At 38.8% G+C, this 19,446-nt stretch overlaps 1 protein-coding gene across 1 annotated transcript in view; it reads left to right on the forward strand.

The window, feature by feature from the left end:
- The first annotated feature begins 713 nt into the window (after positions 1 to 713).
- Positions 714 to 19,446, forward strand: part of MBOAT2 (membrane bound O-acyltransferase domain containing 2) — a 62,870-nt gene continuing 44,137 nt past the window's right edge. Inside the window, exon 1 of the mRNA XM_019471087.1 lies at positions 714 to 755. The gene's annotated coding sequence lies outside the window, so the exon portion shown is untranslated. The remainder of the gene's footprint in view (positions 756 to 19,446) is intronic.

Raw genomic sequence — 19,446 nt, forward strand, 5'->3', positions numbered from 1 at the left:
GGAAACATTTCTAGATAGTAAGAAAGCATTTCTGGACTTCCTTGATGAACTAGAAATTATTTCAGACATCTGGCTGTCCTATTCCCACGTATTTCACTGGGACACAAAGCTGTCTAAAATACAGCGTGCAGAAAGTCTACTGACCAACTACTAATGTGGAGGTCACCATTTAAATGAAGCAAGTATAAACCTTCCTTCTAGATGAGCTTAGACTTCTAGAAAGAGACTGATTCTTGATGATTTGTCATTATTAAAATGTTAATTGGAAATGGAAGGCTTTTTCTGAGCTGAAGAATATTACAAATACTTTCAATTTAGTTTTTGGTTTTTTTCTTAAAAGCAAAGAAAGCCTCTGTATTTAAGTGTATTACTTTGGTTTTGATTTTTATTCCCTTTGGCAGACTAGGTAGACTATGAAGAGAACAACAGGAATAGGCAGGAGCAGACCAAAAACCAATATTCCATCTTCCTATGCTGTCTTCTCCCAGTTGCTGAAAAGGAGAAAACAGTAAGACTTATGTCAACAAATTAACACTCCTGGAAGTGCCTTTTTGAAGAAAGAAGCCTTCATCTTTCCTCACGCTTCTCCACCTGCTTCTTTCTTACCGTGCTGATCAGGGCATGTCTTGAGAATCAGTGTGGGTGCAGTTCTGCTGCAGAGTCCAAGATCACTGCTCAAGGAGGACGAGCAAAACTTTTCATGTAATGTAACTTTCAGGTTTTTAATCCGCAGCTTCTTTACATCTGTTCCTGAGGTAAATATATGCATACTTGTTTTTTTTTTATGAAAGTTTTAGGAATAACTTGCCTCATGGAGGACTGCTGTCAATGTTGCTTTGGCCAAAAGCTTTATATCCTCATTTATGATGGTGCTGACTTGAATGCCATAGTTCTTGCATCTTGCTCAATATTTTCTCCTCTGTTTACGGAAATTAAGGAATCCAGTATTCTAAGCACAGAATTTGGATTTCTGAATTTTGTCAGAGAATCTGCCCTCTTTCTTGAAGTCCCTGCTTTCCCAAAGGTATTAATAAGAAATGTTTCATCTGGCTTTTCCAGGAGAAAAGCATGTAGAGTACATGAGAGATACATGTAGAAGGAGAAAAGTGTGTGTGAGAACTTCAGCTCAGTTCAATTTTCTACATTGCTTGCATCTTATTTTTGCATTTTATGATCTGTTCTGTGGCTTATTGCAAAGAAATTTGATACACAAAATATTTGAACAATCTGTAAATTAGAAGATAGAAAAAAGGTTGTGGGTTACCTCCCTCTTACCAAACAAATGTTTCTGAAATTATCGGTGCTAAAGCCTCATTCTGACTCGAAAATAGTTGTTTGCATTGATCAGGAGGTAAGAGAGGTGTAGACTGCTTGCCCTCACAGCATAGCTGAACTCCTTAATCAATGTTTAGCATATGGAATACGTGTTCAAAAAAAGGTATGTGACTGTATAATGCAAAATGTGAACTCTTTGCAGCAAACATAATCTTGCTTTGACAATGTTGGAAACATTTAAAAGAAATCTGAGTAGTACTAAAATGTTACAATACAAAAACAACTCCCGTGGGTGTCTCTCTCTCACTCCTATTCTTATGTTGGTCTTTCCAAATCATCAGCATCTTGACTGGCTCCCACAGCTGTTTTTCCTCTTTATTGCATCTGAGCTCTTAACAGACTCTAAATTATAAATACGTATTTTCATCTACATACTGGATCATTTTTTAGGCAGACTCCTTTTCTCTCATTTCTAAAAATGTTTATTTGGGAAAAAAAGCTTGATAATAGAATTCTGGAAAAGGAGGCCAGAAGGGTTCTGAGAGTTTATCTGGACCTCTAATTAAAGGCAGTTTGAGATCTTTTAAAATAATAATAAAAAAAAAACCACAAAGAGTTTCCAGTCTTGTTAGGCAATCTGTATAGGTGCTTAACTATGCTTGCAATTAGGTTCTCCTAGAAATTAGCCTAAGTTTAGCCTAAATCTTCTGTAGTTTGAGCCTCTTCAACTGTGTAGGGAAGTGTATTTCCTTGTTTTTTGCAGCAGTCTTCTATTTATATTGTCTCCTTTCGGTCCAGTAAAGCCTGAACAAATCTCTCCCCAGGTTGTATTTTAAAGGCCTCTTTCCATTTTTTGTATAGCTGCTTTTGGACTTCTTTCAGTTGTTCTATGTCATTTGGAGATGTGCTTTTCAAAACAGGTTGAGGTATTTGTAATGCTAAGCAGAGTAAAAAGCTTATTCTGTCTGTTTTGCAATGCTGTGACTTTCCACAGATCCTTTTCTGCTCTAATGCTACCTAATAGTTGGTTTCCATTACAGATTGGTATGGTTGATTATTTACAGCCAAAATTGTGCTTTGCACACAATTTAATTCAATTCCACCTGATGCTTTTAAGCCTTTCTTCTTTTTTTTTTTCCCCCAAGGTAACTTGGTTTTCTGATCAACTAAGTGTTTGCAGTTTTTATAATTTGATGTCCACCTGCAGATTTAATTAGTGTACTGTTACCAAAATAATAAATGTTTCTTTTTGTTTGATATGTTTGAGTTAGTAGTACTATATCTGATACATCCTTGATTTGATGGTGTTTCATCAGTACCTTTTTTCTTTTTCTTTTTCTTTTTTTTTTAATGATTTGGATATTGGCAGGTAGTCTCCAGCAGCTCAAACATTAGGATTAAGACAGGGTAATGGGCTGTATGCATACCTGTACCTCATACTGGCTGTGCTAATAGGGTAGGTTTGACCATGGCAGTCATTAGGCTTTGGGTGTGCGGGGTGTGGCTCAGATGGCAGACCATGTCTGTTAGTTGCAGTCATCTAACCAAGTCATTAGAAATAGGCTATTTTGATAGTACTTGTTCTGGACAAGCCTTTGACTCAGTTGTCTTGCACTGTTTACCTTCTAGGTTTTTATAAATATATACTGGGTATAAAAAAAAAAAACAACCAAACAAAAAAACCCCCAAAAACAAAGAAACCCAAACAAAAACCTTTATAGTGTTTGGTATCAAGTTTACACGTCTATGATTTTCTGAGTTCCCCCTTCTACTTTTAAAGATAAAGTTCTAAAGAACCTTAACCCTTTTTTTCCAGTTTCGAGGAAATCTTACCCATGCTAAATTTTTCTCAGTGGATAATTATTAAATATGACTAAGCTGCTTTTAACTTAATATCTTTTAGACTTTACTTGCATTTTGATTTGTCAACTCTTATCTCTCCACATTGTCTCTGAACCTTATCTTTGAATTTGTTTTCTGAAATTGGCAATGCCTTTATGATTTACAGGCTATTTGAATTGCATGTTTTCGAATATGTTGTAACTGTTAGAAGGAAAGATGGATCAAAAGCAGCTTCTTGTGCGTTGCTCTTAAGCATTAAGCGTTTGTTAGAGGAAAAGGGCTGCTGTCTATTAGTATCATCTACTAATAGGAAGCCAGTAGAAATAGACTTTTTCTGGGTAAAAGTTCAGCAACCCCACAACTCGGAATTAGATGTATTAATGATCTGAAAAAGACATTAAGAATCACAGAATGGTTGCGGTTGGAAGGGACCTCTGGAGGTAATCTGGTCCAACACCCCTGCTCAAGGAGGGCCACCCGGAGCAGGTTGCCCAGGGCCATGTCCAGATGGCTTTTGAGTATCTCGAAAGAGGGATATTCCACAGCCTCTCTGGGCAACCTGTGCCAGTGCTCAGTTCCTGTCAAAGTAACAGTGTTTCATGGTGTTCAGAGGGAAGGAACCTCCTGTGTTTCAGTTCGTGCCTGTTGCCTCTGGTCCTGTCACTGGGCACCACTGAAAAGAGCCTGGCTCCATCTTGTTTGTACCTTCCCTTCAGGTATTTACATACATTGATGAGATCCCCCTGAACCTGCTCTTCTCCAGGCTGAACAGTTCCAGCTCTCTCAGCCTTTCCTCATATGAGAAATGCTCCAGTCCCTTCATCATCCTTGTGGCCCTTCATTGGACTCTCTCTAGTATGTCCATGTCTCCCTTGTGCTGAGGAGCCCAGAACTAGATGCAGTACTCCAGGTGTGGCCTCACCAGTGCTGAGCAGAGGAGAAGGATCACCTCCTTCAACCTGCTAGCAACACTACCTAATTCAGCAAACAATTGCAGGTAATAGTGTTTTCTTCAGACAGAGGAAGACTTTGAGGAACTTCAGCACTAATAGAAGACAATAAATGGACAAAAAAATCACAGGCTTAGTTCAACACTGCAAAAGCAAACAATACTTATTTGAGTTGAGGCTGTTCAACTTTGCATACAACACAGTTGTCTTAAATTAGGAATGGGATCTGTATATCATGGAGGACCTCCAAGATAAGCTTCATAAAACAAGCTATGTGAAATGGAAAATAATAGGGAAGACATACTGTTCTTACATGGATAGGGGATGTGGTGTCATACAGAGCCGAGTGTCGAGGACTTTATTTCATGTGGAGTACTGCATAATTACTGAGGATTTGGAGAAGGTTAGCAAAAAAACCAAGAGGCGTGGAAAACTCGGATGAGAAATTGAGGACATTTGAGTTGGTTATCCTGAAAAGGAAGTTAATTAGAAGGGATGTAGGATCAGAACCTGCCCAAAGCTGTTTGTCTGCATAGGACTTAAGATAAAGCCTTCATGAGGATAAGGTAAACTTTTAAAGGGAGATTAAGTTCATCTTACCTGGCTTCTTATATAGCACAGACATAGTATTTCCCATGGTTATTACAACCAATAACTTGTTTAATTAAATGTATTTCACAATCAAGATTGGATGCTTTTGTGGAAGATTCCGAGAGTCAGAAAATGTTTTCCATTAGAAGTTGATTCCCGTAATCATTTTTATTGATTCTAATCTGAATGTTTTTGAGCTATATTCCTGGCATTATTCCTTGTTATGCCTGCCTGTTTTTCACCTTTTTAATAGGTCTCCTAATGGACCTCCCATTCTTTCACTATGAAAGGAACATTTGTCTTCTAACCAGGTATTTTCTAGTCTGAGCTACTCTGCCATCTGGTTCTTGCAGCTGCTTCTGATTTATCTGCTCCTGACAAGGAGACTGAGTTAAGTGAGCCATTGGTTTGATCCATTATGTAAAATAAAAATTGCCTAAGAAGTACCAAGATAAGTTGCAGTGAAAAAAGTGCATCGTGACTCGTTTCTTCCTTTTAAGACAAGGATAGGTGGATCTCTTGTATGGAGGGGGAAATTGCTTCTTCCTTTGAGAGCTTGCTTAGGGATTAAGGGACTGAGAAATTCCTGAAATGTGGCAAAAGGAGAATTGCAGAGGGAGCTGCTGATGCCCATGGCTCATCTAGAGGCTGTGAGGCTTCAGTGAGGGGCCAGGAGCAGGCAGCCAGGCCTTGGAGGGGACAGGGAGAGTTTCCGAGGGACTGGGGGTAATTGAGCAGAATCTGCCACTGTTGAGAAAATAGTAGAATTGGCTGGAAGTACAGGCCTGTCTGCCAAGGACACAATGAACAGAGGGAGGGATGTGCTTTTTGTTCTGTTTGCCCTACTTGCTTTCAGATTTTTCTGTTTAAAATTTAAGCTTCTAGTTCTTGTTCTGGTAATGCTTGTGTGTGTGTGCTTGTTTTGTTTTGTTGTGTGTTGTGTTCCCCCCACCCCAAATAAAAAGCCTTTATAACACTTCTGGAAAGCTTTTTTAAAGGGGAGGGATCCAGACGTAATTCTAGAACTGTGGCTAACTCTGGGTGCTTTGCATAACTACTGTCCTTCTCTAAGTGGTTTGGGGCATGCACATGTGGAGATTTTTTTAATGATGGTTTCCCACAGCAAATCGTAGTGACTGGTGGAGCATATGGTTGTTAAAGTAAATCATCTTTTTTACTCCTTTCCTCTCAGATGCTCCCCTGTCATTTTCCCAGTTATTTCTTTCAAAGTATCTGTACAAATTTTTGGCATCTTTAATAAAAATGTGGATTTTTCTACAGCTCTGCCACCTATACTAAAAGTTGAGATGACACATTTGCTCTCATAGTTACAGGCTTCTGCAACTTAAAAATGGGTATTTGGGAGTAAATAGTTTTGTAGCTAGAGCAGTAAGAGAAATCTGAGATTTAGCTGTGATGCTTACAGTGCAATAGAATCTTCTATTTAAATTTACGTTTTAGTAATTTCCAAGTTTGTATAGGAGGTACATGTTTCTACTATTACATAAATTAAAGTACTGGGATTTTAAAGCTTGGTCCTTTAATACAGCTAATCTATTCCATAGATATAGCAAAATTTTGTAACTTACTATATGGTGATGTATACATACTATACAGATAAAACTATGTGCAAAAGTATCATTGTTGCATTTGTCCCACGTGGCAACATCTCGGTTGTGCTCCGGCATTGATCACTGCAGTGTAACTTCTTTCAGTAAGGTCTTGCTTCACCCTGCATCCTGTGGTACTCTTCTCGTGCAACTCTCATCTTTCAAAAGTGCTAGGAAGGATTTTGATTATTTGAGGAAAATTAACTTGTCTTGGGACAAAAAGCTGTTAGACACTGCTATTTTATGTTTGGAACGCAGCTATGTTGTTATTTGATGGCAAACTTCAGTAGAAAAAAGCTGCTTATTTTCTTTACCACATTTTATCTTAGAAAATTAACAGTTAAATAAACTGAATAAATTCATAGAATGAGAGGTTTCAGGTGGAAGGTACCTCAAGAGGTCTCCGATCCAGCTTCTTGCTCAAAGCAGGGTCAGTGATGGGGTCAGACAAGGTTACTCAGGATTTCATTCTGTTGGGTCTGGATAACCATCACCATCCTATGTTGTTCTCCTTCAAGCTGATAATCAGCTAGGAGTAGATCTATAAAAGATCAAAGTGGACCTTGAGAACGAAAACCTGCCTTACGCTTCATTGTCCACATTGAATTAAAATTGACCGCAGTTAATGTATTTTATTACCACTTCATAAAACATACCTTAGGCTAACAAAACAAAGTGCAAAGCTGTGGGCTTCTTAACAGCAGTTCTGATAGTCTGAGGTTTCCCTCTCTTCTTACAAGTCTGGTCTCATGTTTTTTGCAGTGGTCCAGTATGGTTTGGGCAGTGATGAATAACTACTCCTCTGGATTAAAATCTTTGTCCCTTTACTCTTGCAGTCATAGACTTCATAAGAGACTTATCTTTGTACTTCATTCTATGTCATTACATTCACAGGCGTTATTGCTTCACTGTTGAAATAATTTGAGAAATAAATGGAGTCATTGCAGAGGTGTAGCACATCTGTACCTAGAGGCAATAATGAGTTCAGGCCTGAGGTGTGCTAATATGTTCATGATCTCCTAAAAGTGCCTTCTCTGGCAAAGGTACAAATAACTTAAGGGAACACTGACTTTTTGGCTGTGTCACTGATTTTAATTTACTAGTAGCTGAAGGCTAACCTATGTGCTGCTTTCAGTTATAATAAAAATATCTGATCCACATGGTAGAGCCTTCATATAGAGTGTTCACGAAGGCATGGTAGAACCTTCATATAGACTGAAAATACTTCAATAAACCAACAACTGAAAAGTTTAAGACTATTGTCTCTAGCTGTTAAGTAATTAATTCACTATGAATTGTGACATGGCTGAAGCTCCCTCTTGTAAGTGTTGTTTACAGTTTGATGCTGCTTGAAGTAGAATGCTTTTTCTCATGACTACTTCTGTTGATTCTTTTTTCCCCATCCTTTTTCACTCTTCACTGTTCTTGTTATCTTTGCATCTCCAGAGACGAAGTATGACAAGGTTCTGGCATTCAGCTGAACTCACCAAAGCAAAATATGAATCTTACAATCTGTTTGCTTGTTTTTAATTCTGTGCTCTTCTCACAAGACTGCCACCAACTTTTTTCTTCTTGCCTCTTTCTAGTTTGAATGTGTGTGCTGGCGTAAAACTCTATGTGAAGTGGTGTTACAGCAAACAGTATTTGTCCCTAACACCTAGCAGAAGTTCAAAAGCATTCCATTTTGACATTTTTTTCAAACTAATGCCATTTAAATTTTCTCTTCTAAGTAATGTTTTCAGACTAGTACTGTCTTTACAGAATGCTTTCTCAACTATTCCAACAACTAAAGGTGGGAGGAGAGTGATTATAGTAGACGAAGAGCATTACAAACGGTTGCAAAGCTAGGACTCTGAGTATTGAATAGGAATTTAAATTTAGCCCTTGCTGCAGGGATACCTGGTGGTCTTAAGATCAAGCAGAGAGATTTATTCACATTTTGAAACATAACTGATAATCAAATAACTAAGGCAAAAAATAGGAATATAAGCACAATGTGTTTTGTTTCAGATGAATAGAATATAGATGATTCAAACCGCTCATGGGGGAGTTCTCATTACTTGGGTCTGTGACTATATAAATACCTATGGATTTCAGTGGCCAAAACAGTACAAAATTCTGTTTGCTTAAAAGATACAGTCCACTTCCCCTCACATTCTTGAGTCACTAATAAGTGTCATAAACCTCAAACATGTTAAACTGTTTTTTAAGGCATGTAGAACAGGGCATGCACATTTAGCTGAAACTTTTCTTTAAATGTGGTTTATAATGAAAACACAGAAGGAAGCTTAACTGCAGTGACATTGCCAGGCTTCACAGTAATGAGTAATCAGAGAGTGCGCACTGTGTGCTTGTGTTACAGATTAGTTTGTCTTGACTGTTATATGTGATTTTTCAAAGTCTTGACATTCCTGGCAAGTGCAGCGTAGGAGCTTCTGGATGCATGCTAAATTTCTGGCTGACTGGCAGTCACACTATTTTTAGGCTTGAAGGGTTACAGTGTGGATAACATGCTTAGAATGAAATTGAAAGTTCTCTTCTATCCGAAAATTAGTAATTTTAATTAACTTGAACACAATTTATACATATGTGGGATGCTTTCTAACAAAACTTGTTTTGGAGAGTAGACAAGTTCAGTGTTTAGGTGTTCCTATAATAGTGACGATAAAGCAGTTCAGTGAATCGTAATCTGTAACACACTTACTCATAGAATGCTCTTGTGAACTAGGTAAGTGTTTCTATTTGTGTTTTATAGATGGGGCAGTCAGAGGGATTGAAATAGCTCTGTAAATATAGCTCCTAAATATCAAGGTTCTGTTTTACACAAGGGGAATTTGAATGCCTAAAGAACAACTATATAAATAGGAACACTTGCATTTGTGGATCTTGGTTTAAGTCACCTGTTTGTAATCATATGATGAGTCTGTGGTGGGTCTCCCAGGCTGCTGGAGTTCAGTTCTCTTCCTTGATTGTTCTGCCTGTCTGTGTAGCTGTTGAGCGATGTTATGGTCAACTATCTAAAGTGCAGTGGGACCTTTGCCACTGTAATAATAGAAATCTGCTTCTCTATGTATGCAACGTGTATTTCTTGCTGTGAATAAATAGGTATAAACTATTTCATGTAAATTATTTTTTTGACTGTTGCTCTAAGTCTAACAAACTTGATTCTAAGTGAGAATATTTGGCTTTTAATAGTCTAAATGCAGAGTTTTTTTCACTGCATACTGTCTAGAATTATGATTAAAAAGAAATTTGAGCATATTTCCTAATTCAGACTAATACCAGTCATGAAAAATACAAATCAAGACAAACTCTTCTCAGTCTCTTTTTTGTAGTTCAGGTTTAAAATTCATAAATGTCTCTTTAGAATTCTCTCGTGACTTTTGTGTTACCTGTAGATAAAGGAATTTAATGAAATTTTCACAAAGGAAGCTTTGAGCTGGCAAAATGATTGCAGATACCTTCCTTGTGCCTAACTTGCAGCATCCAGGCAGTCCTGCTAGCAGCAAAAGATTTTGTTTATCAGTAAGTCAGTGTTACAAAAGATTTGGGAGCGAGTTCATTTACTTGGACACCCTGTTCATGACGCAAAAAATAACTGGTCTTAGCTTGCATAAAGAATGGCTCATTGTGTTTGGTCATATCCACACTTGTACAAAACAGAGTAAACCAGTAGTAAGAGGAAATTTCCAGATATTCAGTGAGTATGAAAAGTGTTTGAATGCTGGGAGAAAGAAATTGATGAAGTAAGATTGATTATTATTTATTTCCTTGAGAGAATTTTAAGTTACTTTTCTCAACTATATAAATTCACTGAACTGAAATCTGAGGTCTGTAGTGAGTTTCAGGAAATATGAGAGAGAGAATAATTCAGGAAGGTAATCATAGAATCATTAAGGTTGGAAGAGACCTCTAAGATCATTGAGTCCAACCGTCAACCCAACACCACCAGGCCCACTAAACCATGTCCCTAAGCACCTCATCTACACGTCTTTTAAATAACTCCAGGGATGGGGACTCCACCACTTCCCTGGGCAGCCTGTTCCAATGTTTAACCACTCTTTCAGTAAAGACATTTTTCCTCACGTCCAATCTAAACCTCCCCTGGTGCAACTTGAGGCCATTTCCTCTCGTCCTATCGCTAGTTACTTGGGAGAAGAGACCGACACCTTGATGAGGAGTGATAGGCAAATGGCACTAATATGGGTGTACATATAGGTGAATAATTCATGATTTTGATTCATATCTCAAAGGATAATTGTTGAACAACCTGACATTCTTTATCCTTCTTAGCATTGACATGAAAACTGCATTTATACAGAAACGTAGCCTCTTCCACTAGCTTATATTGTGATTAAATCTACCCAAAAGTTTCTGCTGGTTGACTTTATACAATATGTTGTTTGGGACAGGTCATATGATTCTTTTGGCTGGAATAAATGATTTTTTTTAATTATTATTTTTATTTTTAGTTAATTGTGAGATAATTTGATTGCTCTAGGCATTTAGAGGGAACATTTTGAAGGGCATTAGAAGATCACAAACACAAGTGGTTTTGCACGTCTTTACTGAAGAGCAGGGAGATTACAAAGCAGAGTGCAAGCAGTTCAGCGGCTAGTGTAGGCTGAAAGTGCAGCTAAGTTCAAATGTGTATGGTGGTAGGATCAAGACAGTATTCAAGTAAATTGAAACTAAAAAAAGATATAGTTTATATAATTATAATATGTGTAATATAGAAATATATACTCTGAGAATACAGTTACTTCTGAACTTAGAGATCATAAATGTGGCTTTGAATAATTATTGTTTGCCTGGGGTTAACATATGACACTTCCATGAGTGATTGTGCATGACTAAGACTGTCATTGAGTAGTTAATTTTCTTTTTTTTGGTTTCCATTGTTAACTAGAAGAAGGAAAAATGTTCCAAAAAATAAATATAAGGCTTTTTTCATATTGGGTTCCTTGTGTACTTGCACACAACGATCTACAAGTACTGGTACTTCAGCTTGATGGTTGGGAGGAATCTCCTTGTGAGTGTACAGTAGGACTACTGTATGCCACAAATAACCATTATGCATAGAGCTCACTTTTGCTGAGGATTGGTTTCTTGCCATGCCATTTCTATTGCATATCACTTTTTGTGGAGTATCTCAAATTCACCCCTGGAAATAGTCAATAGTGTTTCTGTCATGTGTGAGGAAAGAAATCTGCATGAAAATAGAAGTTGCCATCCTGTATTCAGGAGTAACCTGTGTCAGGCTTCACCATGGAGCAAAGAAAATGGAGCTACCAACAGGTTTTCTCCAGGCTGGGAGCAGGAGACAGCTGACTTGGATCTCTACATGTGATTCTGCAGGAGGATATGACAAATACTGTGACAGTGGTGAAGTTGATGCGTCGTGTGAATGTTATATACATTGCCATGCATTGATTAAAGGATTTAGAACATACTAAACTGTTGTGTGATTGTGGTGCTTTAACTTAGCTTGGGTGGGGGGGGGTGGGAGAGAAAATTGGACAGAAATGAAACAAGTCATCTGAAGGGATAGTCTTTCCAGGTTAAAGGAATGTTTAAGCATCAAAGTAAAGCAGGCATTTCATTTAAGCTGTATTTTAAGTAAATCAGATTTTTCAGAAAAGCTTTTATTCCAAATGTTGTGCTGCTTGAGATGCGTGTCTGATTGCAAGATGATGTAAATAGTTTGGGAAGGAATAGGGCTGCAGGTTTGGTGCAGGTCAGACCAGCTGTGGGGCTTACAGTTGACTCGGTGGCCAGTTGAAAGCAAAGAACTGTTTGATTCCTTCCTGAAGGCAAAGCAAGAAATAGGGGTGGAAAATAGAGTACCGTCATCCCTTCTAGTAAGTACCTCTGTAAAAGAGGGCATTTTGTTTTGAGAAATAGTTTAAAAGGAAATGCACCTGTCTTCCGGATGTGTTAGGTTGTTAACACAAACTCCTGGCTTTCCTTTGATATTGGAATCATTCAAATATTCCACTCCTGTAACTACATTTGATTCCTGTGGCCTTTCACTTTGCATACCCCACCTTGCAGGGATTTGGGTTGTTTATTAATCTCCTAGCTGCCCTGTGTACTGATTCTGGCTGCACAACCACCTTCTCAGCAAATCGCATCCCATATGTTTCCCAGCTGCTGCCATCCTTAACACATGCAGAAAATGTCTCCTGGCTGGCTGAACACAAATTCCAGCTGGCATCACCTCATGACTGAGCAAAACTGCCCCCACTCTCCTGGCGGTGTTACAGTTGTGCTGTTTCTCTGTCTCAGGTGTTGTGTGTCCAGGCAAGGATGGGGGGTTGCAGCAGAGCTTGGGGGGCTGAGACAGCTGGGAATCTGTTCTGCTCTGCAGCCAGGAAGAAGCAACAGCTGTGGCACATGGGGATGTGCATGGGGTACGATGGGGGTGTGTAGCTAGTGCAGGGTGGTGAGTGGGTGAATGAAAATAACAGCTCACTCTTATCTTTATCCAAGATGATACTTGTCTAGTACCGAGTTTACGTCAGTAACGGGTTTAATGATTGACCTCACCATGGTTTTGCCAGCAGAGAACTTGTTCTGTTTTACTGGCTGTGAGTTCTTGTATGAGGCTTTATGGTTCACTGAAACAAAAATATTTAGTCTTGCACAGTATTTTGTATTTAGTGGTTCTAGTTTATAGTTGCTAAACCATTATGGCTAGTAGGGCTGTACTTCAAAGTAGTACTTTTAATAGTCCTATTATTGTCAATATTCTGTAATAACATCTCTGTTTCCTTAAAAATATTCTACAGAAGTTGTTTTGCTGCCTAGCTCCTAAAAGGAGACTGTTTTCTGGCTATGTGCTCTATGGGTTTCTGCTGGTTTGCAAAAGTGAAGGTACTGGGCATGGTTCTGATGTTTGAAAGAAGGTTACTTATGGATCACATGGGAGAAAGAGGAAGGATAAGATCACTTGCATGCTGTGATGCTGAAACATCATATAACTGGGCAAATATTATACAGAAAAATGCATAGAAAAATGGGTGAACAGATGAAAATTCACAGCGCCAACATAGAAGTGTTTGTGGAACTTAGCAGCTATTTTATTTCCGAATTATGAGTCCTCATCTTTGTCAGAAGGTATGTCAAGAATCTCCTTGCTTCATGTGAACTTTATAAGGCGGATTCCAGCATCAGGGAGTTCTGCCTTTACGTATTTCGTGTTGTGAAGCTGTTAGGCTTTCTTCTTTGTGTGTGTTTTTAAGTGCTATGTACTTTTGTCAACTTGTTAAAATATAAAGGTCAGATCTGGTTCTCTTATCTACATTGTTTACTGTTACACTTTCAAGCAATTGCAGAAATAGGGGTTGATATGACATGCTGTGGTTTTTCAGGTGAGAGAGAACTTAAGAGACCTCTCATGTCTCATCTCAGTTTAACATTAAGATTTTGGACAGGGTCAACTTCAGCTCTCAGCTCTGAGTCTAAGGGATAAAATCAGTTTTTCTATTCCCACCCTTCCTGGTTCCATGTTCCTTTGGAGACTTAATGGAAGAACGAAGCGCACAACATGTTTCTTCCATCCCAGGGAAGAAATGAAAGCACCCTCCCCCCTGCATCCCCTTTAGTTGTAGATGATGTTTCTCCCTTGTACAAGAGCCTGAAGCTGATCTCCTTGTCCTTGAGATGTTCCAGATTTGGAGGGAGCAAGGTGAGAGGTCAGAGAGAGAAAGTAAACTTAGGGAGCATGTGGAAAATACCAAGTTTTTAGTATGCATTTTGACAAGAATATCTGTGTTGTATTTGGAATATGGCCTGTAGCTATAAATGGAATGATCATTTAACTTAGCTTGGTTCAAGATTTAGTTTACTAAGCCGTTGTGTTGCCATTATGTAGCAAAAAGTCAAAATACCTTAGACTGTGGTAATGTCTACAGTGAATCTGTAGTAAACAAAACTAGCAAAACCATCGCAAATGGTTCTGGGTGCCGTTGTGCTAACAAAGCCTTGTGTCCCATGGCTTTGTGTGTCTAGTTGTATGCAGGAAACCGATGGGCCTGGATAGCTTTTTCTCTACTGGCTGAGCAAACCCCAGCACAGACACTAGCCGGTCCGGAGGTGTGGGCCAGACGCGTGGCCAGCACCTGCTGACCAGCTCAGCAAGCCACTGCGCTCTAGTGGCAGGCAGGCCAAGCAAGTGGCATGGGAGGCCGCGTGCAGCCATTGTGCCATGTGTTGTGTAGGACTGTTGTTGCATCTAAATGTTGGAGAACTCTGTCCACTTGTTAAATTTGCTTTAAAATGGCTAAAAAATCTGCAGCTGAGGGTTGAAGAGGGATGGGATAGCTGAATTGCTTGCTACCAAAGCATGGTGGTTTGAACGCTTCTTTCTCTCAGTCTGGTTTTGTCTTTTTTTTTTTTTTTTTTTCCCCCCCCAATGCATTTTGGATCTCTGCTTGAAGTAATCAGAAGGGACAGACTAGTGTGTGGATCAGGAGGCTTCCAACTGGCTCAAAAGGATTAACACTGCTCACATTTTAGGGAGTGGTTTCTTGAAATAGAGAGGATTGGGACTTGGTTAAGGCCACGTGCTCTGAGTCTGTTACTGATTAACGTCATAACTGATCCATGGTCTAAGTAATACCGATGATGTGTGTCAATAGTGCATCCATAGTTTGAACAGGAATTGTGTAAATAGGAATCTCTTCTTGGTGTAACAACAGCAGGTTGTGGCAGGCTAGCTTACCTTGTGACTGTTAGACAGTCAAAACTAAGCTAATTCTAATCAGTATTTTTATTGGCTTGTACTTGATGATTACAGAATTAGATAGATGTTTAGCTTTGGCTCTTTGGACCTTTTTGCTTGACACATTTTTCCCCCTGAAGCTTTGCGAACAAGTATTGTATGTTCTAACTGCATAGAGTTGAATTTCTCCATGTGAACAATGAAAACTAATTATGCTCGTTTAGAATTAAAACAATTAATATAGCTGCATTTTGATAAAAATTCAGTTCTGACCCTCGAGACAGGAATTTATTTTTTTAGGTTTTTTATGTTGGCACAAGCAGTAGGAAAAACAAACAAACAAACCCAGGTGGCAGCAGCTTTCAGCGCAGGGCATGGGAGAACTTGGAGGCTATTCTGTCACCTTTTCTAAAAATCAAGGCAGTATATTGTTACATGGTGGTCAGGTTTGCCTTTTGAAACTGAATAATTACATGTGTAAAAAAAAAAAAACAAACAAAAAAACCCCAAAACTGTCTTATTTCCCAACATAATGGAAGGAGTGGATCTTGACTGGACATGAAACCTTTATTTCAAGACTAAATCCATAGTATGTGCCGACTAGCTGGTGAAAAAGTGCCCTGCGTTGATTGGTTTATTTAACTTTCTTCCAGCAAAATAGCATACTGTGCTGTTGTCCTTCCACTGCATGGGAAGAGCCTAAAATAACAAGCTGTTATGACATCTCCCAAAGCGTGCCTTTGTCAAGGTCTCAGTTCTATTTTTGCTGCATTTTGTGCAAACAGAGATAGGTACGGTAGGTACTTGACCAAATATTCTATAACTAAGATGCTGAGTCTCCCAGAAGTGTAAAATCAAACAAAAATGCAACTCTCACCCCTGGTTATGCAAATACAATCAGCTAATGTGTGTTACGGTTAGCCTGGGCCTCTGTGCAGCCTGGCTTGCCTGTCAGCGGATACAAAGCTCTACGATTAACCTATGGATGTTCTTGCTCTTTCTTAGCCAGCAACCCAAAATTTGAGGGACACAGATAAAAGCTGAGGGTTCTGCTGTTAAACCACAGAATATTAAAGCTATGGAAGCTTTATATAAGCAGGTTCTCCTGGCTCATTCTGTGCTATCAAATTTGTACATAGTTATGATGAAAATGTAGAAATTAACAGATCTTTCTCAAGTGTATTTGGAGCAACAGAGGGTGGTAAAGATGGGGGTGTGCTTTGGAGCAAAAAGTTGATAGAGGAGTAGCATGCTGAGGGTTATTAAATGCGTGGATGCCATGTTTGAATCCAGGTCTTCAAGGTGCTGATGGTTTGAGTCTGGGAGAGAGTTGGGAAGTAGTTTCAGTGCTCGTTTCGCTCATCTGCTTTCCTGGGCATTTGTGTTTTACCTGCTGTTCTGGGGAGGACACAGTCCTGGATCCCGGGCTATAGATGGAGACTTTGCCTGACCTAGTGCTGCCACTCGTGTGGGGTCTTTATGTCCTTGTCTGTTATAGGTGATGTGGTGGGCAGGATAGTAGGTGCATCACGTGGAATTAATTTATAAGGCAACACTGGATAAAAAGGCTTTGCCTGTAGGAAAAAAATCAGCTGCTTGAACAAAATCAGACCACTTGGCACTGAAGTAGATGAGCAGCACTGGTATGAATGTTCTGTTGGCTCCGCTAAGCTTGTGAGGACAATAAAAAGAGCGGTGTACAGGGATGAGATTGAGGTTTTCTGTATTAGCAGAAATGGTCCTTCAGAAGTCTGTTCGATGTAGCTACTCCAGTTTAACAGTAGAAAGTGTAATAGAAAATGTGTATCGAATTACATCGATATGTTTGGAAACTAAAAGAAGGTTCATGTAATGTGAAAGAACTGAAGCCTGTATGTCTGTCTGTGTGTATGTATACATACAGATATAAGGAAGCTTTTTGGATTTCTATATATGCAGGTAAAAAACCCTAACATTTATGTTGATTAATGTTACTTGAAAAAAAATGACTAGACAAGAAATAATGATATAGGGCAATGTATTTTGTTTGATTAAAAGAGATTCTTTTCCTTTTTTTTTTTTTAAATAGAATTAAACAGAAGTTCTCTTGATGAGCACCTTCTGTAGAATACTACTTGGAGAGGCCGCTTCCTTACTATTTTCTATATATTGTAATATATATGTGTATAGTATGTTATATTTTATGCATAATATGTTAGGATATACTTTTTAAAAGTTCTTTGATTAGTTTACTTGATACATTTCTTTTTAAAGGAATGATAGAATTTTATGGATAGAACATATTTTGATACATTCTTTTTAAAGGAATGATAGAATTTTATGGATAGAACATATTAAATATTAAATATTATTTTTAGTGCTCTGGGAAGTTCAGAATAGTAAGGAATTAAAACATAATATGGCAGAGTTGTACAAGAAAAGCCCTCCTGTATAATGGGTTATCCAGTATTGTTTGCTTAAAATCTATTTTAAAAAAAAAAACAACTTTAAACTAGAAGTTAGACATACCAAACAATCTGTTATGCTTTCTGCTACTTTGTTACTGCAGTGTCTCGCAGACCTGTTTGACTTTGTATCTGTTGATAGATAAAGTAAGGTTATTTTGATAAAGATCTGTGAATGAGTCTCAAACATATTCTAAATTAATGTCTTTGTGTCTTTTTTGTTATATGTAGTACAATATTCATTATGGGTCAGTTTGTCTTAAAGTTATTTGTAATAATAACAATACCGTGACTTGCTTCTAGTTGTTCATGTCCAGTGTGAATTACTTCTGTCATTCTGCTCACAAGAACGTTATTCACCAAGAAGCAGGTATAGAGTAACATTGACTTTTAAGACCAATTGCTTTTCTGCTGGAGGAGAAAATTTAGCCTTGGGTAAAACAGTTGCATTCATGTACAGCCTGTAATTAATTTTGTTGTAGTTGGAAAAAACTTCATGTGGTTGAGCTCTGCAAAACCTTACTCAATTTTCTGATCTAAGGGGTGTTTTTGGTGAATGAGCCTTTGAAGAGGGTAGGAAACATGCAGTAAGAGTACTTTAGGAAGTTTTCAAAGCATTTTCAGATCTGTTTCAAATTTAAGTAAAGCTGGATTTGTACAAGAGTTAAGATGATCAGCAAGTTGCACCACAAATATGCAGGAGAAACAACAGGAATGACACAAGCTGTCATAAACCTTTTAGATCTCCTTTGGGAAGAACATGTTGCTGTACTTTCCCTGGTTAAATGACATTTCTCATCAACAAGGGATGTGATGTGGCATGGCTAATGTGCAGAGATGCACTTTGAAGGTGAAAAGCATTGTATGGGTTGCAAGTTCCTGTGTTTTCCACATCAGTTAAAAGTTTGAAGTCTTCCAAGTCTTCTGTGTGTAACTTGAAGCTGGTGGCTGACATAGTTGGAAGATAGTTAAAATTCATAGTTGTGTTTGAACGCAACATAGTAGCAAGTTTCACTGCTTTGTGGGAGGACAGCTTTTGTTTTAGATTGTAAAATGGAATCTGGAATCTTAGAAGTTTTAAGTTTTGGTTGTTCGTCCTCCCCTTCCCTCCCCTTCCCTTTCTGCAGTATAACTTCAGTGTGGATATTAACCACCATGTTGGTCATGATGGCTAACATCTGTTTCAAAGGATATCTGGAAGTACCCAGGTGGCTGACATTTTGGTCAGCAGATACCAAAACCAGAGAAATGCTGTATAAACATGAAGGCAAGAAAGGATGCACTCATTTGATTGCTGTTCTTTCTAACCGGACTTTTCATAGTAAAGTTAGGTTTTGGTTTGGAAGAGGATATTGGGAAGGATAGCAGATGCTGGATTTGATAGATATTTCTTGCTTTCCTCAAGGGAAGGTGCCAGTTGGGGTCCTGCTCAAGTGTCACAGCAAATGACATTTTCTGCTTTAAAGGTTTTGGGAAAGCTCTGTCCCTCCCCCTTGCCTTCTTTACTGCAAGGGCACATTGCTGGCTCTTGTTCAACTAGGTGTCCACCAGGACCCCCAGGTCCTTTTCTAGCAAGCTGCTTTCCAGCTGGGTGGCCACCAGCATATATTGGTGCCTGGGATTGTTCTTTCCCAAGAGCAGGACTTTGCACTTCCCCTTGTTGACTGTCGTGAGGTTCCTGTCACTCCATTTCTCCAACCTCTCAAGGTTCCTCTGGACGGTAGCAAGATCTTCTGGTGTATCAGCCACTCTTCCCAATTTAGGGTCATCAGCAAAGCTGATGAGGCTACACTCTGCCCCATCATCCAGATCATTAATGATGATGTTAAAGAGGATCGGACCCAGTATTGACCCCTGGGGTACACAGCTAGTTATTGGCCTCCAACTCAACTTTGTGCCACTGATCACCACCTTCTGGGCCTGGCTGTTCAGCCTGTTTTCATAGGATAGAATCATAGAATAGTTTGGGTTGGAAGGGACCTCTAAAGGTCATCTAGTCCAACCCCCCT

Source organism: Aptenodytes forsteri, unplaced genomic scaffold (assembly GCF_000699145.1).
Source record: "Aptenodytes forsteri isolate BGI_AS27 unplaced genomic scaffold, ASM69914v1 Scaffold94, whole genome shotgun sequence".
Lineage (NCBI taxonomy): Eukaryota > Metazoa > Chordata > Aves > Sphenisciformes > Spheniscidae > Aptenodytes > Aptenodytes forsteri.